The 14,595-nt window shown below is 37.9% G+C and overlaps 2 pseudogenes; one reads left to right on the plus strand and one right to left on the minus strand.

Annotated features, from left to right (window-relative positions):
* Positions 1–6,377: 6,377 nt before the first annotated feature.
* Positions 6,378–10,944, minus strand: LOC122218519 (annotated as a pseudogene).
* A 1,145-nt stretch (positions 10,945–12,089) lies between these two features.
* Positions 12,090–12,662, plus strand: LOC122217173 (annotated as a pseudogene).
* Positions 12,663–14,595: the final 1,933 nt, after the last annotated feature.

A 14,595-nucleotide genomic window follows, 5' to 3' on the forward strand; every position in this document is an offset into this window, starting at 1 on the left:
CTCATTTTTATTTTGTTTATAGAAACAGACACTTCTATTTTCTTTTCATTTTAGAGAGAGAGGGGGGAGGAAAGGGGTTTGTTATCTTCATCCATGGAATGAGAATTTTCTTTTTGAAGTTATCAAACTGATTACAATGGAAGCAGATTGGACCACTTTGAGAAACATTGCTTAAGTGGATATGAATCCCATCTATCTTTCTGTGCCTCTGTCACCCAGAGCATAGGTTAGAATTTTGTCTAGACTGTCAGCTTCATCATTTTTTTAGCTGTGAGAGATTGCACACTATTCAAAGTAATTTATATTATCTTATTTAAACCTCACAAATAAAGCTGATAGTATTTGTGATTTTCCCCATCCATAGATGAGGAAATTCAAGTTTGTCAAGTTTGGCCAATTTAAATAAGACATTTATGGTTAGTGTAGCATATTGCAATCAATACCCTATCATTACACTACATTATTTTATCTTATTAATTTGTTTTGAGTGTCAAATAGGAAATAAAAGTAGAACGTCTACTCAGCAAACAAATGGTACCCTTTTAGAAAATTATTAATCTTAAGCCTAAAACATGAAACTTGTACCTAGCCTTAGCTGTTGCTTTTCCCCACTTACTCTTCTATCTTCTGACTACTTAACTGAACTATTCCTGCTCCAAGATGGTTCCTTCCCTAAAGGCTGTTCTAACTAGTCTGAGTTCTGTATTTGTTCATTCTCCCAATTATCGTATTTTCTTTAATCTTAGGGTAGTGTTCATTGTTACTTTTAAAAAATGTGTTTTAGTTAGTATTGATACATTCTTTTAATGTAGAGTCATATAATAAATTTCTGGTGTTCTTTTAAGAGCATACAGAAGAGGACTAGGCAGAGATTACGCATTCAAATATGTTTTGATAGAAGACTTGATTAAGTACAACACCTATAAGGCTCCCAAATTTACTTCTTTAGGTGTTCTAGAGAGCAGTTGTATGTTTGTCATGTGACATTAGTTTTCCAGGTATTTAAATATGAATCTGAAAACGCAGAATATATATATTACATATATATGTAATACATATATTAAAATGTATATATTACAAATATCTATATTACATACATATATATATATATATACAAATGTTTAAGTATATATATGAACTGATATCTATAATAAAGTACTAAGAATTGAGCTTTATAGTTACCATGCCCTTTTTCCATTCTTCATTCTTAATTTTCCCACTCCATTAATATATTCCATTAACACACTAATACATTCTTTTTCTGCAGTATCATGGGAAGAGAAAGAGAGAGAGATATTATACTTGATACTTTTCCATCACTTACCCTCTTTTTTTACTTCCAGGGACAACTTTGACAATTGGCTCCATTTTCCCATGCTCACCAAAGAAGAAAATTAACAGGGAGGAAACACTGCACAACTTACAGCTTTGTTGAAAAGCAAAAGTGAACTATTGGGACCTCATCAAGAAAAAAAAAAAGCTTTTGCACAATGAAAGAAACAATCAACAAAACTAAAAGGCAACCAATGGAGTGGAAGAAATATCAGAGAAATGAAATATTGATATTGCAATGAAATATCAGATAAAGGGTTAGTATCCAAATTCTCTAAAAACTTGTCAAACTCAACACCCAAAAAATAAATAATCCATTTTTTTCTTTTCCAAAGGAGACATCCAGATGGCTAACAGACACAAGAAAAGATACTCAACATCACTTATCATCAGGGAAATACAAATCAAAACCACAATGAGATACCACCTCACACCTGTCAGAATGGCTAAAATTAACAACTCAGGAAAAAACAGATGTTGGTGAGGGTACAGAGAAAGGGGAAAACTTTGGCACTGTTGGTGGGAGTGCAAACTGGTGCAGCCACCCTGGAGAATAGTATGGAGGTTCCTCAGAAAATTAAAAATAGAGGTACCTCATGACCGAGCAATTGAACAACTAGGTATTTATACAAAGAATACAAAAATGCTGATTGCAAAGGGCACGTGCACCCCAATGTTTACAGCAGGACTTTAAAAAATAGCCAAATATGGAAAGAGTCCAAATGTCCATCAAGTGATGAATGGATAAAAAAGATGTATATATATATGCAATGGAATATTACTCAGCTATCAAAAAAGAATGAAATCTTGCCATTTGGAATAATGTGGATGGAATTAGAACGTTTTATGCTAAACAAAACAAGTCAGATAAAAACAAATACCATATAATTTCACTCATGTGGAATTTAAGAAACACAACAGATGAACATAGGGGAAGGGAAGGAAAAATGAAATAAGATAAAAACAGGGAAGCAAATCATAGGAGACTCTTAAATATAAAGAACCAACAAAAGGTTTCTGGAGGAGAAGTGGGGTGGGGAGGATGGGCTAAATAGGTGATGGGCATTAAGGAGGGCACTTTTTGGGATGAGCACTGTTATCTGGAAGTGATGAATCACTGAATTCTGCTCCTGAAACCAATACTGCACTGTATGTTAACTAAATTGAACTTAAATAAAATAAAGGGAGATACAGAATCTGAAGCAGGCTCCAGACTCTGAGCTTTCAGCACAGAGCCTAACGTGGGGCTCCAACCCACAAACCACAAGATCATAACCTCAGCCGAAGTTGGACACTTAACCAACTGAGCCACCCAGGTGCCCCATTCTGCCCAAGTTTTAATTGCATTTTTTGTTTTTTGGGGTGTTAAGTTTTATAAGTTCTTTATAGATTTTGGATACTAACCCTTTATCAGATATGTCATTTGCAAGTATTTTTTTCCATTCTGTACATTGGCTTTTAGTTTTATTGATTGTTTCCTTCCTTGTACAGAAGCTTTTAATTTTTATGAAGTCCCAATAGTTTATTTTTGCTTTTGTTTCCCTTTCCTCAGAAGATATATCTAGCAAGAAGTTGCATGGATAAAGAAGATGTGGTACACACACACACACACACACACACACACACACAAAGGAGTATTACTCAGCCATAAGAAAGAATGAAATCTTGCCATTTTCCATGAGACGGATGGAGCTAGGTAGTATTATGCTAAGTGAAATAACTCAGAGAAAGACAACTACCATATGATTTCACTCATATGTATAATTTAAGAAACAAAACAAATGATCAGGGTAGGGGGAGGAGAACGAGAGATGCAAAACAAGAAAAGACTCTTAACCATTCAGAACAAACTGATGGTTATCAGAGGAGAGGTGAGGGGGGGATGGGTTAAGTCGGTGATAGGGATTAAGGAGGGCACTTGTGAAGAGCATTGGGTATTGTATATAAGTGTGAATCACTAAATTGTACACCTGTAAGTAATATTCACTTATGTTCATTAACTGGGATTTAAATGACAACAAAACATGAAGGACAGTTTGGTAAGGGACAACAACACTAAATTCTCAAAAACTAAATTAGACCAGAGAGAACATTAATGCTTATTAATAGAATCCTTTGAATGTTTAATTTTTACATAAAGATCCAAGTCAGTGTTCCTTATTCAGCAGAACCGAATTTATCTAAATCTCACCTTAATTAATGGGACTCCCTAAAAGAAGCCAGAAAGAATGAATGGTAATTAAATGCACAGTTTTTGCACAGTTAAAATTACTGCAAATTACATGCAAATTGGAAAACACAATCAGTAAAAGATCTTTCTCTGTGAAATTCCTGGTGCCATTGTCTGAATTTATTTTATGTTATATTCAGAGAGCATAGTCAGGACTTTGGGCAGAGAACAGCCTGTCATTTCAAGGACTTGGAGTTCACTGTTGTCATGGCCAGTAGTAGGCTTGGTTGATAAAAACTTGAAATAACAGTAATAGAAAAGAGAGAAGGAAATGAATATAAAGATGTTTTGAGGCAGAATTATAACATTTGCTGGTCAAATGAACAAAAGCAAAGTCTCTAAAAGAGAAGTCATGAAATGTGGGTTCTGTAGATGGAAGAAAGTCACCTTAATTTAAACAATTTTAAAAAGCAGTGATTATTACCAGGGAGAGAACTGAGCCTGGTAAAAGTGATGCAAATTTTGTACTTAAAAATTTTCATACAATATCTCTTCAAGTTCCATGCCAATGTAGCCAATTTTAGTAATTATGAGGCTCTTCTAGACAAGTCTTCATTTTACCAAATATAGGTCTCTCTTGCTGTTTCCTGTTTTCCTCTCAGGTGATGAAGTACCAAGTACTGAGCAGTAATGAGTATTAGTTATTTTCCATTTGTCCTTCCAGATCAGCACCTGACCCCACCCTGCTCTGGTGCTAGGATTCTGATGTCTGTAGACTCTATCACATACTCTCCCTTGCCCTCTGTTCAGCCAATCAAGGCACCAACGGGAGATTGGTGGATGGGAGGAGAATGAAGTCAGAGTATGTATTTTTGCCTCCCATTTATTGGGCTGTGGTTTGGCAGTGGCTGTGTTCCTCTACCTAGCGCCACAGCTCCTACTGTTGCAGACCCTCTACACTACAGCTCTTGATGGTGTCCTGTATAGCAACATCTTTTTCCCTCTCCAGAATGGAAATGGGAACAGCTTCTGGCTCTTGGAGTCCTAATGTTTCTCCTTCCCTGGTTGGTTCCTTTAACCCTCCCCACAATTCTGTAAATAGTTCCTTCATTAAACTGGTTCAGTTATCAAGTCGATGTATACAGCCAAGGTAATGATTAAAATGATTCATATTTTTAAAGCAGTATTAAACCACTAATTTTTTCTTGAGTTAAATCTAAAGGTAATGGGTTCTCACTTTTTGTTATATGAAATTTATTGTCAAATTGGCAGAAAACATGAATAGACACTTCTCTAAAGAAGACATCCAGATGGCCAACAAGCACATGAAATGATGCTCAACGTCACTCCTCATCAGGGAAATACAAATCAAAACCACACTCAGATACCACCTCACGCCAGTCAGAGTGGCTAGGATGAACAAATCAAGAGACTATAGATGCTGGAGAGGATTTGTAGAAATGGGAACCCTCTTGCACTGTTGGTGGGAATGCAAACTGGTGCAGCCTCTCTGGAAAACAGTGTGGAGGTTCCTCAAAAAATTAAAAATAGACCTACCCTATGACCCAGCAGTAGCACTGCTAGGAATTTACCCAAGGGATACAGGAGTGCTGATGCATAGGGGCACTTGTACCCTAATGTTTATAGCAGCACTTTCAACAATAGCCAAATTATGGAAAGAGCCTAAATGTCCATCAACTGATTAATAGATAAAGAAATTGTGGTTTATATACACAGTGGAATACTACGTGGCAATGAGAAAGAATGAAATATGGTTCTCGCTTTGTAAAATCACTGTTGGTACAGACTTTGAATGGTAACTAGGAAAACTGGAACTCAATAAATGCTTAGCGAATATCTGGCAATGAGTTCCCCAAGAGAGGACCATAGCTCTGTGGCACTAATGGTATTTTAGGATAGGTGGATCATCTCATTATCATACAACATCATGGTTATGAACATCATCTTTTTGCCCAGACTACCTTCTTTAGATCTGGTCTCTACCATTTGCAGTAGTAAGTGACCTTGAAGATAAGCTTTGTGTGCCACAGTTTCTTTATGTATAAAATGGTGGTTATAACACTACTTATTTAATGTCTGATGTATGAATTAAAAGAGTTAAAATACATAAAGTGCTTAGGACTGTGTCTGGTACATAATAAGGCTAAATAAATAGTTTCTACTAATTTTTATGGGTCTTATATAATATGTGAGGAGGAGAGAGTTAAAATATCAAATTTATGCTAAGCAAAGAGCATATTTCAGAACTAATTGCAACTAGGCATAAATACATCATCACAATCTTAGTTCCTCCATTAAGAGTCTTGAAACACATAAAATTGATAACATGGAATTGTTGGTCAAAAATTTAGTCTATTGTTAAGTTCTTAGAATTCAGCAGAAGACCTTATCTTTTTCTTGGGCAGTGATCACAAGCCATGAGGTAACAGTCTTAAAATGCCTTCCATAGACATTCAATTTCAGGTAGCATTGTGTTATTATAATTAGTAGAGTATTTATATGATAGTCTTCCTTTTTTCTGAGTATTTGGGAGACACCACACTTTGGTTTCCTGATTGTGGTTGATATTCACTAATTTTCCAGGGACTTTTGAGAAATTAAAATAGGAATATGGGCAAGGATTCTGGATGCCAAATTCATCAGCTGTAATCATATTATTAACATCTTTTTCTATCATTAGTGGTTAGTAGCAAAAGTTTTGAAGTCAGACTTTTTGGATTTAAATCTATTTCTTTTACTCGCTAAATGACCTTGGGCCAATTAGGTAAACTCTGTTATTTGTTTGTTTATTTATTTATTTATTTATTTAGAAACTATTTTCCATCAACCTTATTTCCATTTTGTTTGCCTTTGTGGAAGAGCAGCTTAAGACCACTCAGTGGTTGTTCCAGCCCATTCGGTGGCCTGAGCAGGCAGAGCTGTAGACCAGTCTTCAGTGGTAGGCTGAGTGCTCTAGCCTTCAGCGGGGAACTGCTGAATAGGCCCAGAGTGCACCTCTATGCCTTTAGACCAGTCTGTGACTTCAGGATGAGTAACAGTGAAGTCAGGAGCTGGAACAGTCCATTCACCCTGAAAGTCCTCCTTGGTCACAACCTTTTCAGTAGCAGCCTGCTCGCCCTTTTCAACCTCTTCAGGATCTCTATAGAAGTAGAGAACAGGCATGACCATCCATGGGCATTCACAGGAAACGGTACCACATATGTGCAGAACTTCCCAGGCAAGCACCCACCACATCAGACACACTCTTGTTGCAAGGGATGGCAATGTCCATATAACACAGAGGAGAGTCTGTGTTATACAGAGCGATGGTAAGCAGGTGAACATAGGACGTTTGCAAGAGGCTTGTGGTCAGCTCTGGGATAAGTAACCATCAGAAATCTCTTCCCTTGAAGGCTTCCTGGATCTGGTTAGTGAAGGTTCCAGGAGTGAAGTGACCAGCAATAGGAGTGGCTCCAGGAGCAGCAGCAAACTTCAGCACAGTTCACTGGCCAGCATTCCTGGATCATATGGCACTGACATCAGCTGGGTTTTCAATGGCGATGATGGCACAAGCTACCATCAGAAGCTTCTCCCGGGTTCTCTTCGGATTTATGACATAGATGCCATCACTTTTCCTTTTGTAGATGTACTGTTCCATTTGGAAGTCAAGGTTGGTGTCACCTAAGTGGGTTCCTGCTGCAAAGAATTTGAGGACATCCTTCATTTGTAGGAGAGGCTCCAGACATTGTAAAAGTTTCCCTTTAAATTATGACATGAACACAAAACACTACATGGACCCCTTCTTGGATAACACAGAAGGTGTAATTTCTGTTTTAATTCTTTTATATATAAAATGGAAATAATGGTACCTACTTCGTAAGGCTGTTACAGGAATTAAGTGAGGTAATCATATAAAGCTCTTAGAAAAGGGCCTGGCACAAATTAAGTGCTAAAATTGGTAAATACTATTGTTTTATTTTTAATAGACTTTGAGATAGTTCCACAGCAACTAATGATTTGAAAGAGTAGAGACAACCTATCAATGTAAAATTTATTTATTTGTTTGTTTGTTTATTTATTTATTTATTTATTTATTTTTTATTTTGTGGTAGTGTTTAAAGGTAATATGTGCTTTAAACAAGACTAGAGGGTTACTTTATCTTCCCTTTCAGGATGACTGAAAATGTGATTTAGATCTCCCTGATGGATCAACATTCTCCCTAATAATACCTGAGGGAATTATTTTAACTCTGGGCATTAAGACCACAGAAAGATTAATAGCAAGAAAATCAGTTCTCTCAAAAAAAATGCTCCATAGTTATTTGACAGCAATAATTTTTCCATTTTTAGTTTAATTAACATATTATATGTATATATAAACACACACACACACACACACACACACGCACGCACACACAAGTGAAACCTAGTCAGGAGTGCATCAGGTAACATTATGAATCTAGTTCCTCCTCCTTTTTGGTTGAACTATTCCTACCCTGCCCTTAAATCTATCATGCAGACATTTTTATCCATATTGGTTACAATTATTTCTCTCTCTCTCTCTCTCTCTCTCTCTCTGTGTTTGTGTGTGTGTGTGTGTTTAATTAGACTCCATATTGAGCGAGGGTGTGGAGCCCAACATGAGGCTCCAACTCATGACTCTGATATCAAGACCTGAGCTGAGATCAAGAGTCACTTAACTGACTGAGCCACCCAGGCACCTCAGTCACAGTTATTTCTTGATTTCTTTTTTTTTTTAATTTTTTTAACATTTATTTATTTTTGAGACAGAGAGAGACAGAGCATGAATGGGGGAGGGTCAGAGAGAGAGGGAGACACAGAATCTGAAACAGGCTCCAGGCTCTGAGCCATCAGCACAGAGCCCGACGCGGGGCTTGAACTCACAGACCACGAGATCATGACCTGAGCCGAAGTCGGCCACTTAACCGACTGAGCCACCCAGACGCCCCAGTTATTTCTTGATTTCAATGTTAGAGCTTATAGACTTATTGTATAGTTCTCTGAGACTGTTCAAATTTCAGTCTACACAGTAGAATTTGCCAGTTGGTTTTATGGCACTGTTGGGATTCTGTTGTGTATAACTGTTACTATGCAAAACTCTGCTACTTACTAATCTAGTGCCCTTAGGCAAGTGTGTCTCCATCCCCTACCTCTAAAATGAAGTTAATAATGGTACTTAGCTTATAAGGATTAAAAAATTTAACATTGTTAAAACCTTTAGAATACGACTTAGCACACAGTAAGCATTATATCAACGTTTGTAAAATAAAAAAAAAAAGAAAAACAAAGATGTGTAAGACAGAATATAGACCCTAAAACATTTGATGATAGGGAAGTGACAGTGAGTCTTCCAATTTGGGGGGTGACTTGAGGTTCTTTTGGTTTGTAAGGTACCAAACCGAAGGCCTTCAGTACAGGAAGATCTACGCTGGTTGATTTAAGGGGCATAAAACTGACTTTAACATATATAGGAAAGTAGATTCTGAGCTACTGGTACAGGTGAAGGAAGCATTTTAGAAGCGATGTAGACAATCCCCTAAAGAAAGTGGTCCTCATGTGCTTTCAGGGCCAAAAAGTCAGCACAGTGCCCAGGGGTATAAGAAAGGAATTAGAAACCAATCAAAAAACGTGGGAAAGTGTTCCAGAAATGCAATCGGGCATTTCATGCTGGTCTATTGTAAAGATCCTGGGCAAACCATTTAAGGTCACAGGGTCTTGGTTGCTTCATTTGCAAAATATGTGCATGTTGCTACACGTTTACATTGTAAGATTGTTGTGGGGATTACATGATAGGGAATGTTCCTGTACTGTGTTCACTGTAAAATAAACTAACATAATATTGTTACTATTCTTGTTGTTAATAAAGAAGACCTGATGTTGCCATTTTATCTGACAGTGATGATCCATTTCCTCTAATTCTTAGTATATTTTGACAACCTTAGGGAAGAAGGAAACCAAACTTGAGAAGATATTAAATATTAGGGAAAGACTCTTCCTCCTTCTACTACTTCCATTACCAGCCTCTGAAATAAAAAAAAAAAAAAATTAAACTAAATGTGTAAATTTAGCTCAGGGAGACTATAACATAAGGAAAAATGTAAAGAATATCTTCAAACTTGTAACCTTACCTGTAACCACAGTAATAGGTCATGACGAATTTATTTAAACTTCTAAAAATGTAAATCTTTTCCTAACTCTGTATTACAGCTTTGGTTATTAAAAGTCCATCGTTTGGGGCGCCTGGGTGGCTCAGTCGGTTAAGTGTCCGACTTTGGCTCAGGTCATGATCTCGCGGTTCGTGGGTTCAAGCCCCGCGTCGGGCTCTGTGCTGACAGCTCAGAGCCTGGAGCCCACTTCGGATTCTGTGTCTCCCTCTCTCTCTGCCCCTCCCCTGTTCACACTCTGTATCTCTCTCAAAAAATGAATAAACATTTTTAAAAAATTAATAAAATTTTATTTATTTATTTATTTATTTATTTATTTATTTATTTTTGAAAAAAAGAGAGAGAGTCCAGAGCACGGACAGTGGAGGGGCAGAGAGACAGGGAGAATATGCTGTCAGCACAGACCCCAATGTGGGGCTGGAACTCAAGAACCATGAGATCATGACCTGAGCCAAAGACAGATGCTTAATTGACTGAGCCATTCAGGCGCCCCTATATACCATATATTCTTTATGCATTCATCAGTTGATAGACATTTGGGCTCTTTCCATAATTTGGCTATTGTTGATAGTGGTGCTATAAACATTGGGGTACATGTGCCCATTTGAATCAGCAGTTTTGTATCCTTTGGATAAATACCTAGTTGTGCAATTGCTGGGTTGTAGGGTAGGTCCATTTTTAATCTTTTGAGGAACCTCCATACTGCTCTCCAGAGTGGCTGCACCAGTTTGCATTCCCTCCAGCAGTACAAAAGTTTTCCCCTTTCTCCTCATCCCTCCCAACATCTGGTGTTTCCTGAGTTGTTAATTTTACCCTTTCTGAAAAGTGTGCGGTGGTATCTCTTTGTGGATTTTATTTGTATTTCCCTGATGATGAGGCATTTTTTTTTTGAGTTGACAATGATAGCCACAAGGCATTTATTTACACTTGCCTACCCCAGTCTCCCTGGGACCAAATCAAAGGTGACTGGCCCAGAGAGTCTGCTGACCTCTGAATACCAGGGAGTCCCAATCAGGCCATCAGCAGCCCTCAAGGGCCCAGTACCAGGTGGAGGGAGCCATGTACCATTGGTACTCCTTTACCCCTCTTCCCTCATCCCCAAGGGGTTTCCCTAGCCTCACGGCCTCTGGAGGCTGGCTCACTCATGTGTGGCTGTAGCTCCTGATGGCTATGGGCAGGCGGTACACTTCTAGGTTGATAGGGCAGCTGTAGTGTGCCTCCGGGCAGTGCTGCCACCAGGCTGCAGCACATCACCATGCTGGGACCAAGACTGCTGTTACCACTTGCCCCAATGGTGGTGGTGGTTGGTAGTGGGGGGTTGGGGGAGTGATTCTCGGATGCTTTTCAATAAATATTCATATAGAACTGTAAATGTATTTTCTCTTCTTTATGGTTTTCTGAATAACATTTTCTTTAGCTTACTTTATGGTGAGAATATAGTATATAATACATAGAACATACAAAATATGTGTTGACAGTTTATGTTATTGGCAAGACTTCCAAGCAAGAGTAGGCTATTAGTACTTACATTTGGGGATCGTGGTCACTGCCCAGTCCCCAGGTTAAGCGTGGTCGCTGCTCAGTTCTCAGGTTGTTCAAGGGTCAACTTTATTTCAGCCTAGACAGTTTGACATGACAAAGCCACCTCAGTGAATTACCTTGATTGATTTTCAAATATTGAACTGACTTTAAAATCCTGGGAGCAGTCCTCCTTGATCGCAATGTTTAATTATTTAATATAATATTCAACACAAATTTAAAAATTTTAAAAATCATTTAAAATAACTTTAAAATAGTTTAAAATAATTCCTAGATTTTTTTCAAGAATAGATATTTCTTCCTTGGATCAAAATTCACAGGTGAAGCAATTCGCTGAAATTTCCTTTGTGGAAAGATTTTTAAGTACAAAGTCAAATTCTTTAATAGATATAGACCTATTCTGATTATCTCATTTTGTTTTCTTGAGTGAGCTTTGATAGTTTGTCTTTCAAAGAATTTTTCCATTTCATATGAATTAAATTTATTGGCATAATTTTCAGAATATTCTCTTACTAACCTTGGATATTTGTAGAGTAAGGATGTCGTTTCTCTCATGTCAGATATTGGTAATTGATATCTTTGCAGTTCATTTTTTCCCCTGATTAATCTAGATTTTTCCAAGTTTATTACCTTTCCCCCATTTTTTGATTTTATTTATTTTTCTCAATTTCTTCTTTGTTTTCTGTTTCATTGATTTTCACTTTGATTTTTATTGTTTCTCCTTTTCAGTATCTGATCTATCTTGCTTGGTAAATGCTTTTGAAAATAATATATGTTTTGTTATTACTGGGCAGAGTGTTCTGTAGTGTCAATTAGATTAGGGTGATTAAAAGTGTTACTCGAGTCGGGCGGTGGCAGCGGCAGCAGCAGCGGAGGCACCCCCGCCGTCACAGCCTCTGCGCTGGTGCAGCCACCCTCACTCCCTCTGCTCTTCCTTCCTTCGCTCGCACCATGGCTGATCAGCTGACCCAAGAGCAGATTGCTGAGTTCAAGGAAGCTTTCTCCCTATTTGACGAAGATGACGATGGTACCATCACAACAAAGGAACTTGGAACCGTCAATGAGGTCACTGGGTCAGAGCCCAGCAGAAGCCGAATTGCAGGATGTGATCAACGAGGTGGATGCTGACGGTAATGGCACCATTGAGTTCCCAGAAGTTTTGACTATGATGGCTAGAAAAATGAAAGATACAGACAGTGAAGAAGAAATTCGCGAGGCATTCCGAGTCTTTGACAAGGATGGCAATGGTTACATCAGTGCGGCAGAACTACGTCACGTCATGACAAACTTAGGAGAAAAACTAACAGATGAAGAAGTAGATGAAATCATCAGAGAAGCAGATATCGATGGAGATGGGCAAGTCAACTATGAAGAATTCGTACAGATGATGACCGCAAAGTGAAGACCTACTTTCAACTCCTTCCCCCCCCCGCCCCCAGAAGAATCAAATTGAATCTTTTACTTACCTCTTGCAAAAAAAAAAAAAAAAAAAAAAAAAAAGAAAGAAAGAAAAAAAAGAAAAAGGGCATTTACTCATTCTGTTTCTATATAGCAAAACTGAATGTCAAAAGTACCTTCTGTCCACACACACAAAATCTGCATGTATTGCTTGGTGGTCCTGTCCCCTGAAGATGAAGCGCTACACATCAGTTTTACGATATAAATACTTGTACTACCTTAACGATAAAGAAGCACTTAGTGGACTCCTTGCAGTTCCTTTTGCTAATGATTACTACACTGTTTGGGCTGGCTAGTTTTTCATGCATGCAGCTTGACGATTGAGCATAGTCAGGCCTTTGTATTAAAAACGAAAAATGAAAAAACAAAAAAAAACCTGTTTCAAATGGGTTCTAGTTCAATTTGTTAGTATAAATTGTCATAGCGGGTTTACTGAAAACAAACCTTTAAAATTGGTTTACCTCAGGATGCTGTGCAGAAAAATGGGTGAAGGATAGATAAGACCGTCTAGACGAAGCCCCACAGAGCAGGACGGCCCCCAGTACTTCCGTGCGCCCCCACCCGTGGTGACAGTGACACATCCTGGGGGCATCCTGTGCGTGTTGGTTTAGCGTTGTCCGCGTTGTACCGGAGAGCGAGATGGGTGTCGGGCTGTCACCATTCCCACAAATTTTTAAAGAGAAACCTTTACCAAGGGAGCATCTTTGGACTCTCTGTTTTTAAAACCTCCTGAACCTGACTTGGAGCCAGCAGAGGTAGGCTGTGGCTGTGGACTCTTCAACACAACCATCCACATTGCTGTTCAAGAAATTACAAGTTAACGTCCATTCCAAGTTGTAAATGCTAGTCTTTTTTTTCCAATAAAAAGACCATTAACTTAAAAAAAAAAAAAAGTGTTACTCAAAGCTTCTCTGTTGTTACTAATACTCTGCTGACCTGTTTATCAATTACAGAAAGGTGTATGTTGAAATTGTCAACTATAGTTGTGGATTTGTATATTTCTCTTTACAGTTACATCAGTTTTTGCATCATATATTTAGAAGCTCTGATGTTACGTGCAGAAATGCTTAGAATCGTTACATCTTAAAGAATTGATCTGTTCATCATTATTATGAAATTAATCTCTTTATCCCTATAATATTCTTGCTCTGAAATCTTCTCTGATGTAAATCAGCTTTCTTTTGATTAGTATTAGCATGGTGTAACTTTTTCTGTCTCTTTTTTAAACCTATCTGTGTCATTATATTCAAAGTAACTTTCTTTTAGGCAAATTAGTTGGGTCTTGATTTTTTTTAATTTATTTAGTTTTTATTAAAATTTATTTATTTACTGTGAGAGAGACAGAGACAGCGCAAGAGGGAAGGGGCAGAGAGAGAGGGAGACAGGGAATCCCAAGCAGGCTCCGCATTGTCAGCGTGGAGTCAGATGCAGGGCTTGAATTTACAAAACCATGAGATCATGACCTGAGCCTAAACCAAGAATCAGACCCTTAACTGACTGAGCCACCCAGGTACTCCAGGTCTTACTTTTTAAATCCAATCTGCAATTTCATTTAATTGGGTAATTAAGAACTAGTTGATTCTTGATATATACAATAGTTGTTACGTGAAGTCATCACGATCACTGGATTAGTGAATAACCTAAGTATAGTTCCCTTGGGAAATACAAAGTTCTCTCCTAGAGGCTCTGGCTATAACTTATTTGTTAGCCAATCAATATATAACCTTGTTTCATGTGTGTTTCTTGTTAGAGATACCTTACTGAATATATATTGTTGATTCATTAACATTGAGCTCATAAGCAGCTCATGCCCAGATGAAATTTGTCTAACACACTCATTGTCATGGTAAGGCACAATCTTCTTATGCTTAGGAACACTACATATGTTTTGAGTATGGTGCTTGGGGGTCA

This window comes from Panthera leo, chromosome B1, assembly GCF_018350215.1.
Source record: "Panthera leo isolate Ple1 chromosome B1, P.leo_Ple1_pat1.1, whole genome shotgun sequence".
Taxonomy (NCBI): Eukaryota; Metazoa; Chordata; class Mammalia; order Carnivora; family Felidae; genus Panthera; species Panthera leo.